Raw genomic sequence first — 14,120 nt, forward strand, 5'->3', positions numbered from 1 at the left:
ATGATTGACAGCTGAGTGTGGTAGTGGTGTGTGTGTGTAAGAAACAAGAGGTTGAGTCAGAGGTGACATGTGTGTGCATGTGTGTGTAAGGACGAGGACGATTCAGGAGTAACGATCTTCGTCTCAAAGATGTAATGCGATGGGACGGGTCGTGTCAGAACAAAGAAATCGCAGGTTCACTAAAGCCCAGCATGGATGTGCTCATCACTGTGCAGTGACGTGAAAACGAGCGCTCGCTGTGACACAGGTAAAAAGGCTGTGAAAAGGAAGCAGATTCACTCGGCCTTAGCGCAGTGTCACCTCTGATGTACAAACATGAGGGATGCTGATGCACTCGGCTAAGCACTGAAGTTTGATTCCCAGTCTCTGGGTATCTTTTAGAATATACACCTGCATGAGGGTGACTTTAATTAAATTAAAAGTAATGGTTTGTATGTCAAATGTGATCTAATCATTAAATGTGATGTTGGAAGTTTGATCACAAGCTGTGTAACTCAAGTCTTCCTTTTAAACATAAGATGCATATCTCTTCATGTCTGTAAATCCCACTGGCCTGTGGGAACTGCAGCCCCACTGATGTGCCTGTGCTCCCCCATGCCCTCTGCTGCTTGCTGACCGAGCAAGGGGCACCCTTGGAGGAGTTTCTCGCTTGAGTGACTGCTCTAGATTCGACCAGGGTCATGTCTTTGAGGAGGGCTCTTTTTCAAGGATGCATTTGATGTCATTTGTTGTTGTGGACGGCATGTCAGCTGCAAGAAAAAGCCTGTAGGATAGAGCAAAACAACTAAAAGTACCACCTCAAAAAATGTAGTGGTGCCATTGCAGAAAAAATGCAACATGCATACAAATGACGAATGAAAGGGATAAATGAACATTTAAGGTCACGTTTATCGTTATTGAAAACTCTTGTTGGCGAGGATGGGTGAGGACCGGAGAGAGAGGGGAGGAGAGAGCCACACGGACGACACCATCGTACGTTGCTACAAGGTTTTTCTCACCTTCTTTATCAAAGTGCCGGCACTTGCAACTTTCTTTGGCCCCCCTTTCTTTGGGTTATTTTGCAGCCGTACCCAATTTTAAAAAAGACACTTTAGGTGTAACTGTGTCAGCTAGCAAAGAACTGCAGAGTCAAGAGGGGCCATTTAGCTAGGGGACAATGACTTCCGGGTGGGACGCATGCTAAGGCACCGTTTGTAATAAAGACACTAGGGATGTCCTGATCCCATAAAGATATTAGATATCCGATATCACCATAAAAACAGCATCAGATTATATCGGCATGCATATAAATTTGCGAAATCTGCACTTTAAGCATCATGGGAACTGTAGTTCTTTTAACCATAAATTAGCCGCATCCTTGTTTAATGCCTCAGGTTCAAACTGGAAAAAAGTAGCGGCTTATAGTCCAGAATTTACGCTTTTTGAAAACAATTTGAAATCATTTATTTTTAACCAAAGTGAATTATGTTCTTCCTTTTATTGTTATGCTCTTAACAAGCGACCTGTATTGACACAAATAGAAACTCCAAAAGAGTCAGTGCCTCACCAGCCATGAATGTCACTGCACGTCACTATTGACTGATCTTTTCCGGGTTTCGTTTTCAGCGACATCATTTGCTGCTGGCTGTATTCCAGAGGTTCGCGCAGCATGTGGAGAATTTCCACCAGAGACAGTTGGGCATTAAGCATTTCCAGTTTTTAGTCAGTCTATGAATGTCGTAGATGTTGTTGTTGCTGTAGCGAGAGTCCTTTGAGGGGGTTTCTCTTTATGGAATGAGTCCCTGTAGACTCTGCAGCATTTATTCTTCCTATTATTTCAAGTGTAGTTGGTGAGGCGGCCTTAAAATGTTGGCGTTTGGATGTTTAACTCCATGCGTGTGTTGCCATGTTGAAGTATACGGTCAGGTCTCACGAGGCCAACCATACAGGCCTAATTGTTATTGTCCAACAACAGAATCCGTTTGTGGCAATATGCAGTATCCATCGTTCTTACCCAGCAGCCACTCATGGTGGTCCTTGCAGGACATTGATCCCTCTGACCTTTCTGTGACTGCTCTTCTTTTTCTGGGAAGCGAGGTCCACTGCACTTCTTCAACACGCTTCAATGCGCAGCTAATTTCCCAAGGCTCATTGCAGACTACCATTAACACTCCGGCTAAACATTGGCTGCAACAGGCGGCTTTGCCTTGGCTGAATCTATGAGCTCGCTGGGTGAAGACCGTCATCAAGGCTGCGAGTGGCTCCTCATGCATGAAGTAGCCTCATAGACTCCTGATCAAAATTTTAAGACAAATTGAAGACATATACGAATTTACATTTTGCACTGTTGGGTCCTAAGGAGGTTCTAAGTATAGTTTGAAATGCAAAAAGACAAAAAAAAATGGTGTCAGCAATTTATTGCAAACAACCATTAAGCTGAAATAGGCTGTTTATCAGCAGAGAATTCAAGAGTTCAAGACCATAGCTCAGAAAAAGCTAAACCCACCCTAAAATTTAAACACAATTTTCAAAAAAGGACTCAGTAATGAAAAGCTGCACCATTCTTGTTAATCACCCCAAAAGTTGGTTTGGGCATGCTTGATGCCAGTGTTTCCCGGGGACTCGTGGGAATGTTCACTGTCTGAACTGATGTCCATTCTTGTAAACTTCCCTTGCCATACATCCCCAAATGTTCTCAATTGGATTTAGATCAGGGGAAAACGCAGGATGGTCCAAAAGAGTGATGTTATTCCTCTGGAAGAAGTCCTTTGTCATGCAGACCCTGTGAAATGCAGCATTGTCCTGTTGAAAAACCCAGTCATTATCACCCCTGCAACATTTCTACATAGCCATCTGCCATTTTTGTCAAGATTTTGGCTTTTATGGGGCTGTTTCTTTAACCGATCAGATTTCAGATTCTCCTCACAGGCCTACAGGTCAGCATTTTTCCATCCTGTGATTGGTTGATCAGAGCAAAACTGTTTGACAAGCCATTACACCCACAATGGCTGACGGAGAAGGAGAAATTTTGAGAGAACAGATGGATTTTTCTGATGTTATCTTGGCGTGGTTGCCAGTAACCAGTTTTGTTTCAATAAAGAGGCTGTTGATCGACCACCTCTTTGTCATCCTTACAACGTCCGGGTAGAACTTAAGAGGATTCATCCCCAATAGGCAAAATACCTCTCTCTGTAATGACATGTTACATTGCATTTTTGTATATTATAGATGATTTGTGTAATTGTGGTGTGATCGTGGTGGTATTAAGAGGTGGATTAAGTCATTTAATTCTCCACTGAAGGTCCAGGTACCAAATGCACCGAGTCACTTAAAAAAAGAGATGAATGGTACAATTGCTTCTCTTAATGATATAATTAGGACTGTCTTTAACGAAGGATTTTCATGGTCAAACATAACCGACTAACAGTTGAATTTTTTGGGTTTTAAAAGCATCACTAATGGAGATCTCTACAAATAAACATCTCATTTGCAACGTTTTCCACCTCAAAGAAAAAGGCTAAATCACATACAGTATGTGTTCACATAGATGCACAATATTCTGTCTGTCTTAGCTGTTTCAGCCGGTGTTTTATCAGCCCGAAGTCGGCTAGCTCAATATTATTGTCCGGTACGCCGCTGTTAAACCATGTCTCAAAAATTATGCGGTTGAAGTCCAAAAGTCGCTTACTGTGGGCAACGTGGAGTCATAACTCGTCCATTTTATTCATTAAAGACCGCACATTAGCGAGGAAAATGCTCAGTAATGTGAGTTTGTGCTGTGTTAGCTTCAGCTTAGCTTGTATTCCGCCTCATCTTGCTCGCCTTTGTTGACGTTGTCGACGCCGCTTGCGAGCACTTCCGCCCGGCTGAGTGGCGTGTGTGGACTACTCTGGACGTCTCAGGGACAAGTTGAAGATCGGTGTTAAAAATGCGCTGCGAAATCCAATATCCAAAAGCTCTTGTCGGATGTAAGATGTTAAATCAGACGCAAGATAATAACTACAAAACTGCAAATGTGGAAGAGACGCTGGACTTCACTGTGTATGCGCCACCATCTTGTGTATGTATATCGTCTTCTGTTAAACACACACGTCATTTTCAACTCTTTATTAAAACAAATTACGCTGAATTGGTATCAAAATAGGCTATTTATAACAGAAGTCAAAAAATGTACGCTCAGCAGCAGCCGTGGGCACCCCTTTGTAATCAGAATGGTACAATCCTGGTCACATGGCATTTTCATATGATTTGACTACTAGATTGATCGTCAAATCAGATTCGTCAGAATGGAATCATCGAGGAGTTGACACCCCTAGATGAAATTGTCACTTGTGTTGCATTTGGCCAATTTGGGCTCATCAAGCACTGTCTATTTCAGATTTCTGACGCAAATGGGCCTGAACACCCTCCAATATGTAACCTATACCCAGTCGCTATGGAAACCTTGACCCAAACCCTGAAGTCGGGGCGACACTGTGTTTTTTTCTATCATATGCATTAAGGGGATTACATTAGGAATACAATGTCTTGTAGTCCTCACTTCACCTTTTATGTCTTATTCTGTTGCCAAAGTGATATCATCACTGTGCTGAAGACATAATCCTTCTGTTTTTTTAGTTAGCATTTGTCTGTGTGCACTTTATCGGTGTGATACCATTAGCTTATGCTCACCCTTGGACTCAAGTCAAGACAGCAGAATCCCCCACAGGGTGATTGCTGAATAACTCTCTCATGGCTAATCCCCCTGTGGAAAAGGTTCCCGGATTCTGAGAATGGCGCCTGCACATGTGTTTCTCAGAAGCTTTGAAGACCCTGGCTGGCCTCTGACGCTCACTTCAATCCTCTGTGATCCTCCTGGATGAAGCTGCAGCCAGAAGGTGCCCGGTCCAAAGCGATGGCGGCGGTAAACAAACGTGCCTGGCCATTGCTGAGCATCATCGTTTTTCCACACAGACACACGAAAGAGAAAGAGATTGCGGTGGCGGGAGAATGGTTGACATGAAATGTGCTCACACAAACGAGGCTCCGCTCTGCAGTGCACAGTCGTTATTGGTCAGACCGTGTTCCTTTTGGGATGATGGTGGGATTTGAGGATAAACTGAGAGAAAAATGGTTTCTTAGACAAGGTGTCATGAGACTTTGTAGACATTTTTGCAAGAAATATAGCTATGTTACACTAAAATGGAATATCAGCCATATATAAAATGACACCGTCTTGACTACAAGACATTCACAAAGACTTGAAGCAGCTTGAAGTCAACAATAATCGACTTTAACATACTGTATCTACATAGATTATAACGAAATCTGAAAGAAACATTTTTATTTATTCATTATCACCAATAACTTATGGGTCAATTTATGTACCTAAATTCCTTATGAACTGTGCCATTCAGTTAAAAAATGGAGTATTTACTGTATAAATTTACTCTCAATGTATTTGATTTTTGTCTTATTCAATATCTCCACTTATTCAAAATTATTTATTCATATATTTATTATTAACAATTTATTCCTATTTTATCACTAATACTGCATTTTTGTCTTATTTTTGTCTTTATTTTTCACATTTTGATTTCTTCCTTTTTCTTAACGCTGTACAAGCTATATGCTGTCTTCTTTTTAAAACTCCTGTTTGCTTCTTGTTATATATTTTTTCAACACCTACCATTCTTTTCACACAGGAAGTGAACAGAGCGTGAATGACAAAATGTAAGCAAACAACATTGTAAGCGTCAACATGTAGAAGACACGATGTGAATCAAGTCTCAGCAACGGGTATGGCGGAGGGTTAGGATGAAATAAGCTCCGCTTCTTCCTACTGCCTTTCAGACATTTTGAATTGTGCAACTGCGACCATGTGATGTTCCTTAATATAACTTAAGCGTGTCTGAAAAAGCGAAATATCCCATACTGAATTATAGTACATAAGAATTGCACAAATGCGAAGATCGTTGCATAATAATTTGATAGCATTCATTAATTCAAACATATTTTCATGCATCCTCCACTAAAATCACATTTTTTTCATTATTGTTTTGGAAGAAATCGCCATTGTGCGTTGAGACTAGGCATCGGCTCGCTATGAGATTCTGACGGTATGACAACCTGAGGCAAAATATCATGGTTTGACGATATCACTGTATGTATTAGAATATATTATACAGCTCTAAAATCCGTAATTTGGAAATATCTGTATTGAAAAAAACAGAACGACAGCCTGTTGTAAACATAGTAGAATATGATGGAAGTGAAACATATGTATTTCAAATAAATAACCCAAAATAACTGAATTCTTTCAAAATAAATACAAAATAAAATGCTGTAATGTGAATGCAGTCTACTGAGGCTAATCCTGCACCTCAAGTCACAAACAAACAAGGCAAGATCCAAATAAATGATCTAAGTGGCTCAAGAAGGTCACAAAATAAATAATAATTAAAAAACAACTCATAATGTTACGTCATTCTTTCAAAGCGTGGTGAATATGCAACTTTTTACATCCACTTAATATTTTATATATCCACAAATTCATAGACAGCACGTCTGTTCCTTCTGAATATTTGTCTTCAAATATATTCTACAGCAGCAGGGAGGTTTTTTTAAGGTTTCGTATTTGACATAAACAAAAGACTATTTTGCTTGTATTGTCATTTTTCTGTTTACAAATTTCCCCCAGCAGTGACCTGACAGCAGAATGAAAATACAATTCAGCAAAAAAGATCCCAGTGTGGGAAATACGACATTCCCAGCGCTCTCACAATGCCACGTTAGTTAAACCTAAAGTCTTCATGGATCTTTCTAGAAAGTGGGACAAACATACACAAAACTATTCCTGTCAGTATAACAGGAACAATCTTTTTGCTGCAAAATAAAATAAACTCATCTGTTGAGTCCAGTGACGTGCGGTGAGGTTCATGGCTAGTGAGGCACTGACTTCTTTGGAGTTGTTTTTTTTTATGTTAATACATCTTGCTCATTAAGAGGACAACAAGAAAAAGAAGAGGATACTTCAATTTTGTTAAAAACTTTATTTTCAAATACTTCTGTGTCCCATTTATTATTATTATTTTTATTTTTTAAACTGAAAAACATTTCTGGTCTTACCTTTAAGCACAAGTGCCCGATCCTTCTCCAGGAAAAGGTCTGATACTTTCTTATGGAAGGATGGCAGCGACAAGCACCTTCCAGTTTAAGCACGCCCCCCACCCCCTCAGGATGAGGAGGGACCTGCAGCTCCTCCGCATATGACGTTAAAGATACTACACGGCTGTAGAAAGTCATCCAGTGCACTCAGTGAAGTGCGCTCAGACGGTAGGCTCAGCTCGCGTACTGAAGCCAAGAGGAAATTCGCCGCAGGCTCATTTTACGTTTCTGCCCTGCATTTGAGCAGGAAATGTTCAAAATCAGAGCTTTTTTTACTTAAGAAGATGTTAAAAAAGGTTGGAAAATATATTTGGAAAACAGTTCAGTAGAAAAATGTTTTAAATATATGTACTATATGTATGTATATTTTTTTTCATTATGACTCCTCCCCCACGCAAGTCACTGGTTGAATCGTCAGACGTAAGCACTTGGGTAGGAACTTTTGTTCGTACGCTAGTCATTATTTTACTGTAAAAACATCTAATATGGCACAAATCCACATTCCCAGTGTTTTGTTTTAGTTGTGGGTCATATTTGTAATCTTCAACAGATGTCGGCTCTATGGATAGTGATTACATTTTAGATTTACTGCGGAAATTTGCCACCAATTGATGTTGTGTGATGCATCTTGCAAGCAGAAAATGATAAATAGCTTAGTTTTAATGGAAAAAAAGTATCAACCTCAGTGAGTAATGGCCACACTAATAACACACACGAGACACAGCTTGGCTTGGCCGGTCTAGGTGCAGCAGGTCAGGATGACGACACCGTCTGAAAACCATTCTCTGGCCACGGGTGAGCAAAAAAACAACAGCCATAGTCAATGAATATAAACAAAAATATGTTTAAAACCAAATAGAAAGCCCAACATGTCACTGTACATTGTGTATCATCAAGACACTGCAACCAAGTACCAATATTCGTATCATTATACTATTTGTTATTGAATGCTCTTAGTGGTGCCGCTGAAATGCATTTTGCTTAAAACAATTTCCTGCTGAAGTAAAACACCCATAAACAACAGAAAACTATTTTCAGTATATCACGTTTGCCTTTTTTTTTTCAGCACAAGACTGGACTACTGCAACGCACTTTACGTCGGCCTCAGCCAGACCTCAATTTCGCGTCTGCAGCTGGTCCAGAACGCTGCTGCCCGGTTTTTAACAAACACGCCCAGACGTGAGCACATCGCCCCGGTGCTGTCGTCACTCCACTGGCTTCCAGTTTGTTTTAGAATCGATTTTAAAATGTTTGTATTTGTTTTTAATGCCATTAACGGCCATGCTCTGTCGTACCTGTCGGAGCTTTTAACTATCCGCAATCACGGCAGGGCCCTGCGTTCCTCAGGACAGCTTCTGTTAGAAGTCCCACGGGCAAAATACAAACAGTGGGGCGATCGCTGTTTCTCCGTCGCTGCTCCCAGACTGTGGAACAAACTGCCCACTGATATTCACACCACTACTGAAGTCGGCCTTTTTAAATCGAAATTGAAAAGTCATTTTTTTAGACAGGCGTTCAACACCGACTAGGGCGGTCTTGTGTCTATTTTTATTTTATGCATATTTATTTCTTGTTGATTCCCTGTACTTTTAAAGGCTTTTTTTTGTGTTTACTTTGTGTTTATGTTCTGTGTTTATGCTGTGTTCTTACGTATCGTTTTATTGCAAAGCACTTTGGGAGCCTGTGAGCTATTGTAAAGCGCTATATAAATAAACTTTGATTGATTGATTGATTGATTGATTTTTTTTTTAAATAAGATGTGGCACATTGCATTATTACATTTGACACTCACCTTCATTTGCAATATTAATAATTGTGCAGTACTGCATTTAGCCTAGCTTGCTGTGCTCCGTGCTTATTTACCACACGATGTTCCTTGGAAAAAATAGTAATTTTCTAATTTAATCTTCTCTGGTTGCACAGTTTAATTGAAGGTATTAAACTGAATTATGACACATTTAACATGATGTTTTCCAGAAACAGATGGATTGAAACTACTCCTATATAAAACACAGACCATATAAATAGAAATAAAATGCAAATTAATGACAAACACAAAAGCCAAAATAACCTGTTCACCTCATAATTGTCACACATGTTACATAAGGATTTGTTATTATATTACACTATATGTAAACATTCTACTGGATCCAATCATAGGAATGTGATTTTCCAATGACAGGATACTCATTTTAAGTCCACAGCCGGTGGATAGATGGGGAAATGGCGTTAGGGTAATAATGGACAAATTAAATGGTATTGCGACGTGGCGCACAAATTGCCAGCAGTAACACATTCACTGCAGGGCTGGTTTAACATTGCTGTGTTGTTGATTAAATGTGCAGAGACTGATAGATGTAAAAGATGAAATGTGAGCGCAAAGACACAAAAGAATGGGGGGGGTCACACAGTATGGTGTGGGTGTATGACAAGAAACGACACACGTATGCAAAATAGTCCATACTGAATAATGAAAAATGTGGAAATATAGTTCACCTACCAATTACAAATACAGTAGCGGCTTTAAATGGCTGGCGCCCAACTGATAATCTATTTATCTCACTGATAATAGCAATAATCTGAAAGACCTTTGAATTGCATCTGTCGTTGGATTTCATACAAAAATAACAATCTTTACTTAGTAGAAGTGTCAGCGTTTTAGTTAATCTTTGTCAAATGGAAAGTAGACTCCAGTAGGTATTCATGTATTACCGTGTGTAACCTGCAAGAACCAAGAAAAGGTTAAATGCCCTTTTCCATCTTCTGGCATCTGTGGGCAGCCACAATACAATTGATTTAGTACAACAACTACGACTCAGGACTTGTAATATTTTATTCATGGACTGTTAAATTCATTGAATGCATAAAGCTGTTAAATCATCACACTGGCGATATTAAGCAGACAAAAAATACACTTGGCTTTAGAATAAATCCTGGAAATAAATGTTAAATCATGAAACCCTAACTCTGAAAGTTGCAGTGGGTATTATGATTACGTTTTTCCTCACAGTGATAGTGGATATAGATGATTTAACACGTTGTGCTGCATTTGATGAGTCATTGTAAACCACTTCTATGCATCCATTACAACTGAGCGTATGTGAGAATATGGGAGGTTTTATCTGCCTGTTAAATTGATTTTTCTTTTACAGACTGCTGGTAGTCTTTCTCTTTTTTTCCTCAGTCATAATCAAGACACAACTAAATATTTCATATCTTATTGCCCTTTCAGTACCCAATCCAAGAAGTTTCATGTACATTTTGGAATGTATTGCACACTTTTCCCAACTGCAGTCAAGAGTTTGGGAGACATTTCGAACTCAACTGTCTAATATTTGGTTATGGACGTAGGATCGCTTAAAACCCCAAACAGTGAGCTAGAGAATGACTGCACTTCAACATTGTAGTCCATCCAAAAAAAAAAAGTTACTCCCTTAACATGTCTTCAATATATCAAATTCTATCTAACTATTCTAACTTATCTCTTTATTTAGTACTGGATAAATCTTGGTTATATACCTTAGGTGAGATAAGTAACAGGATGCTGGAGTTTATTTGTCAACATTTTACCCCCATATTCCATCCATCCATGCATTTTCTATGCCGCTTCTCCTCATTAGGGTCGCGGGGGCATGCTGGAGCCTATCCCAGCTGACTTCGGGCGACAGGTACACCCTGGACTGGTCGCCAGCCAATCGCAGGGCATACCCCCATATTACACTGCTCAATTTTTGTCCAATAACATGGAACGCCAGTTCAAATTCATGTGTCACATTCTATTTTTAACCATTAGAACTGTAATCTTTTGGTTTAGTCCTGGATATACTCTGGTTATAGAAGTGGGATCACTGAAACCTCAAACAGCATGCTAGAGGTTGACTTTGAGGAACATTGATTAACAGTTTTAGTCAAGCATTACTGGTATTTATTCATTTTCCACACATAACTGCAGTACGTTCGAAGCTGACGTCTCAAATAAGACGCTGGATTCCTGTCCAAACGTACACGAGACAGTGGAGTCATCTGAGGCAAAAAAAGGACAGTAATTTCCCACCAAGAAAGTCAGACGGCACATTGCGCACTTAGCTTATTTAATGCTCCAATGGCGATACCTACTCCTCCCGCTGTTTAAGAGCTTTGTTTCCTCATAGGGATTGCACCATCACTTTCCCCTGCAGATGTCTGGGTGACACACTCCTCCATGCCAGCCAGGCTAATGGGCGTCATTTGGGGATGGTGCTGGGAGAGAATGTGAAGAGGTCATGGCCGTTGCAGTTTGCAAAACATGCAATTGAGCATACGCAATTATTTTCTTTTATGGACTTATTTGTCAGTAACCATTACACTACTTTTCTTGGTGCATGAACTGAATGCTTTGCTAGCAAGATTGGCTAGGTTGAATCCAAATGTGCACCCTGTCAATTGCAGAAGTTACAGCAAACACTAGAAAAATATTACTCCAAATGCATCACTGAATCTCATGGCACAATGCAACAATGCAACAATGACACTGTCCTACTGAATTTGTGTCCAATTTTTGAAAATGTTTGATATAATCCCGGTACAGTCACTCTAATAATATTAAAGAATGTATGTAGAAAGTCATAAACGGCTTTTCTATCCTCTAACTACGAAAATATTTGATTTATAAATAAGAAATCCTACTTCACAGAAATTCACTTATCGGGGTCGGTTCTGGAACAAGTTAGCCACAATAAATGAGGAAACGAGGGACGACATAAAATAGCGTCACTTGTTAGCTCTGATGATGAGATGTGAGATGCTTTTTTTCAACATCTGCCACGGTCCAAGAAGTCCAAGCAGAAGCGGTAGTAATTATATCCTTGATCAAACTTACTTAAGATTTGTCAGATCAAAACACGATTCCTGCATAAAACTTAATATTAGAGTCCACTTCAGTAGTCCAATTCACTACTTCCTGAAGCTGCACTCATGAAGCATCATTGAAACTGTAGTTCTTTTAGCCATAAATTTGCCGCATCACTGTCTAAACCGCAGGGTTCAAAGTGTGAGGAAAAAAGTAAACGCTTATACATAGGTATGTTGGTGTTTCATGTGCTGCGTCGCTCCTTGCGTCACTCCCAAACTCTCTCTTAATCATGTGACAAGGACATGCAAGCGTCCTCCCCATCATGTGATACGGCATGTCTGGCTATACTCAGTTTGAACAGCAGAGAGCATTTCCAAACTCAACACACATGAACCCCTCAAGCAAACATTTGGCTGTGACAGCAACAATCTCAAAACATTTGGCAAGAACATTTGTTTTGATGTCATATTAAATATGACTGTAATTCATTCATCGCAATTAATCTTTCAATTTGACACTCCTACTTTTATTACCATACTGTATAACATAAAACTGCTTAAATGTTTGCACTATTCCTCCCAAATTCACCAAACAGTAGTTTCTGTTAAGACTGGTAAGCAAAAATGTATGTACCCTTTTTTTTTTTAATAGTGAAAATAGATTACATTTCACTTCAGCAGGGGGAGTACGGGAGCAGAGTTAAAATTGCGACAGCTTTAAAATGCACACGCCAACTTAATTTCGTTGCATCGTCATCCTGCCTTGAGCTGATTCTCTCCATCATGATGGAGCGCTGCCTCCATCTCAGGAGGGTGGGTTTGCGGGAAGGAGAGGGGGAATAATTGCTTACCCTCACACCCTGCGATAAGTGTCTCCTAACAGCCAGCCGCTGCGATGATGCCGATAACGACACTTCTTGCACAAGAGCGCTCTTACACGCTCACAACACAAGGTGCACTGCTGCCCGCACCAATGGGACTCCCTGGTGGAGCGGAGAGCCCATCATGAAAACAGCAAATACAAACATGTTTAAACTGGATCTTTATACCATCTGTCTCCCGCCTGTTGTAAACAAATGCAAATAAGGTGACAGGCATCACATAACAAAAACACAAAGTGAGCCTCTCCTCTGGCTTTTGTGCAAAATGTGCTGATAGTGGCACTCTTGCACACATACGTACAGACACATGCATGTCCAAAGGGTGCTGTAGGCTACAGATGTTAGGAGCCGTCATGCCTGATCATCTAATCATGACTCTTCCTTTAGGGAGCCAGTCTTTTTTTCGCCATACAGTTACAGAATCCTTTGCTGGCCATCAACACAACAGATTCACATTGCTGATAGAATAAAGAGCCTTTTTTGACAATATACTGTATCTCTTCATCTTTTTGGTTTTCCTCCGTATAAGCCAAGCGTTATGATGTTTTTGGTGGTGTTGTTGTCGTTTTTCCTGCCACATCTTATCAGCCTTGATGTTTTTTCAACAGTTTGCTACTGCACACACATTACTGCTGCCATCGTGCATTTGTAAATAACATACTGACCCCCTGCCTGGCTTCAGTAAGCATGCATGCAACTCCTTGAAGAGGAGAAGCTTGACATTTAAAACTTAAATGTGATTGGTTATAGAAGTGGGATCACTAACACCCCATACAGCGCTAGAGTTTGGCTATTCATAAACATTTTAGGCCCATATAACTCTTGGAGTCTAATTTCTCTTGGAGATGAATAAATTATCTATCTATCTATCTATCTATCTATCTATCTATCTATCTATCTATCTATCTATCTATCTATCTATCTATCTATCTATCTATCTATCTATCTATCTATCTATCTATCTATCTATCTATCTATCTATCTATCTATCTATCTATCTATCTATCTATCTATCTATCTATCTATCTATCTATCTATCGGATCTATCTACTGTACCTATCGTATCTATCTACTGTATCTAACATAGTTTTTGCCCAACATTGGGGTAAGTTACTGCCTTAGCTTGTCTCAGTATGTCCACAGTCTACATAGAAATATAGTATCTATTCTCTTTACTGGAAATAAGATAAGATATGCCTTTATTAGTCCCACAAGGAGAAATTCCATAAATATCTTGGTTTGAGAAGTGGGATCACTAAATCTGCAAACAGTATGCTGTGTGTA

The 14,120-nt window shown here is 39.8% G+C and overlaps 1 protein-coding gene across 3 annotated transcripts in view; it reads left to right on the forward strand.

Annotated features, from left to right (window-relative positions):
* Window positions 1–14,120, forward strand: part of LOC129194678 (neurexin-2-like) — a 543,165-nt gene that overhangs the window by 64,281 nt on the left and 464,764 nt on the right. The window lies entirely within an intron of this gene.

The sequence above is a fragment of the Dunckerocampus dactyliophorus genome, chromosome 15 (assembly GCF_027744805.1).
Source record: "Dunckerocampus dactyliophorus isolate RoL2022-P2 chromosome 15, RoL_Ddac_1.1, whole genome shotgun sequence".
Taxonomy (NCBI): domain Eukaryota; kingdom Metazoa; phylum Chordata; class Actinopteri; order Syngnathiformes; family Syngnathidae; genus Dunckerocampus; species Dunckerocampus dactyliophorus.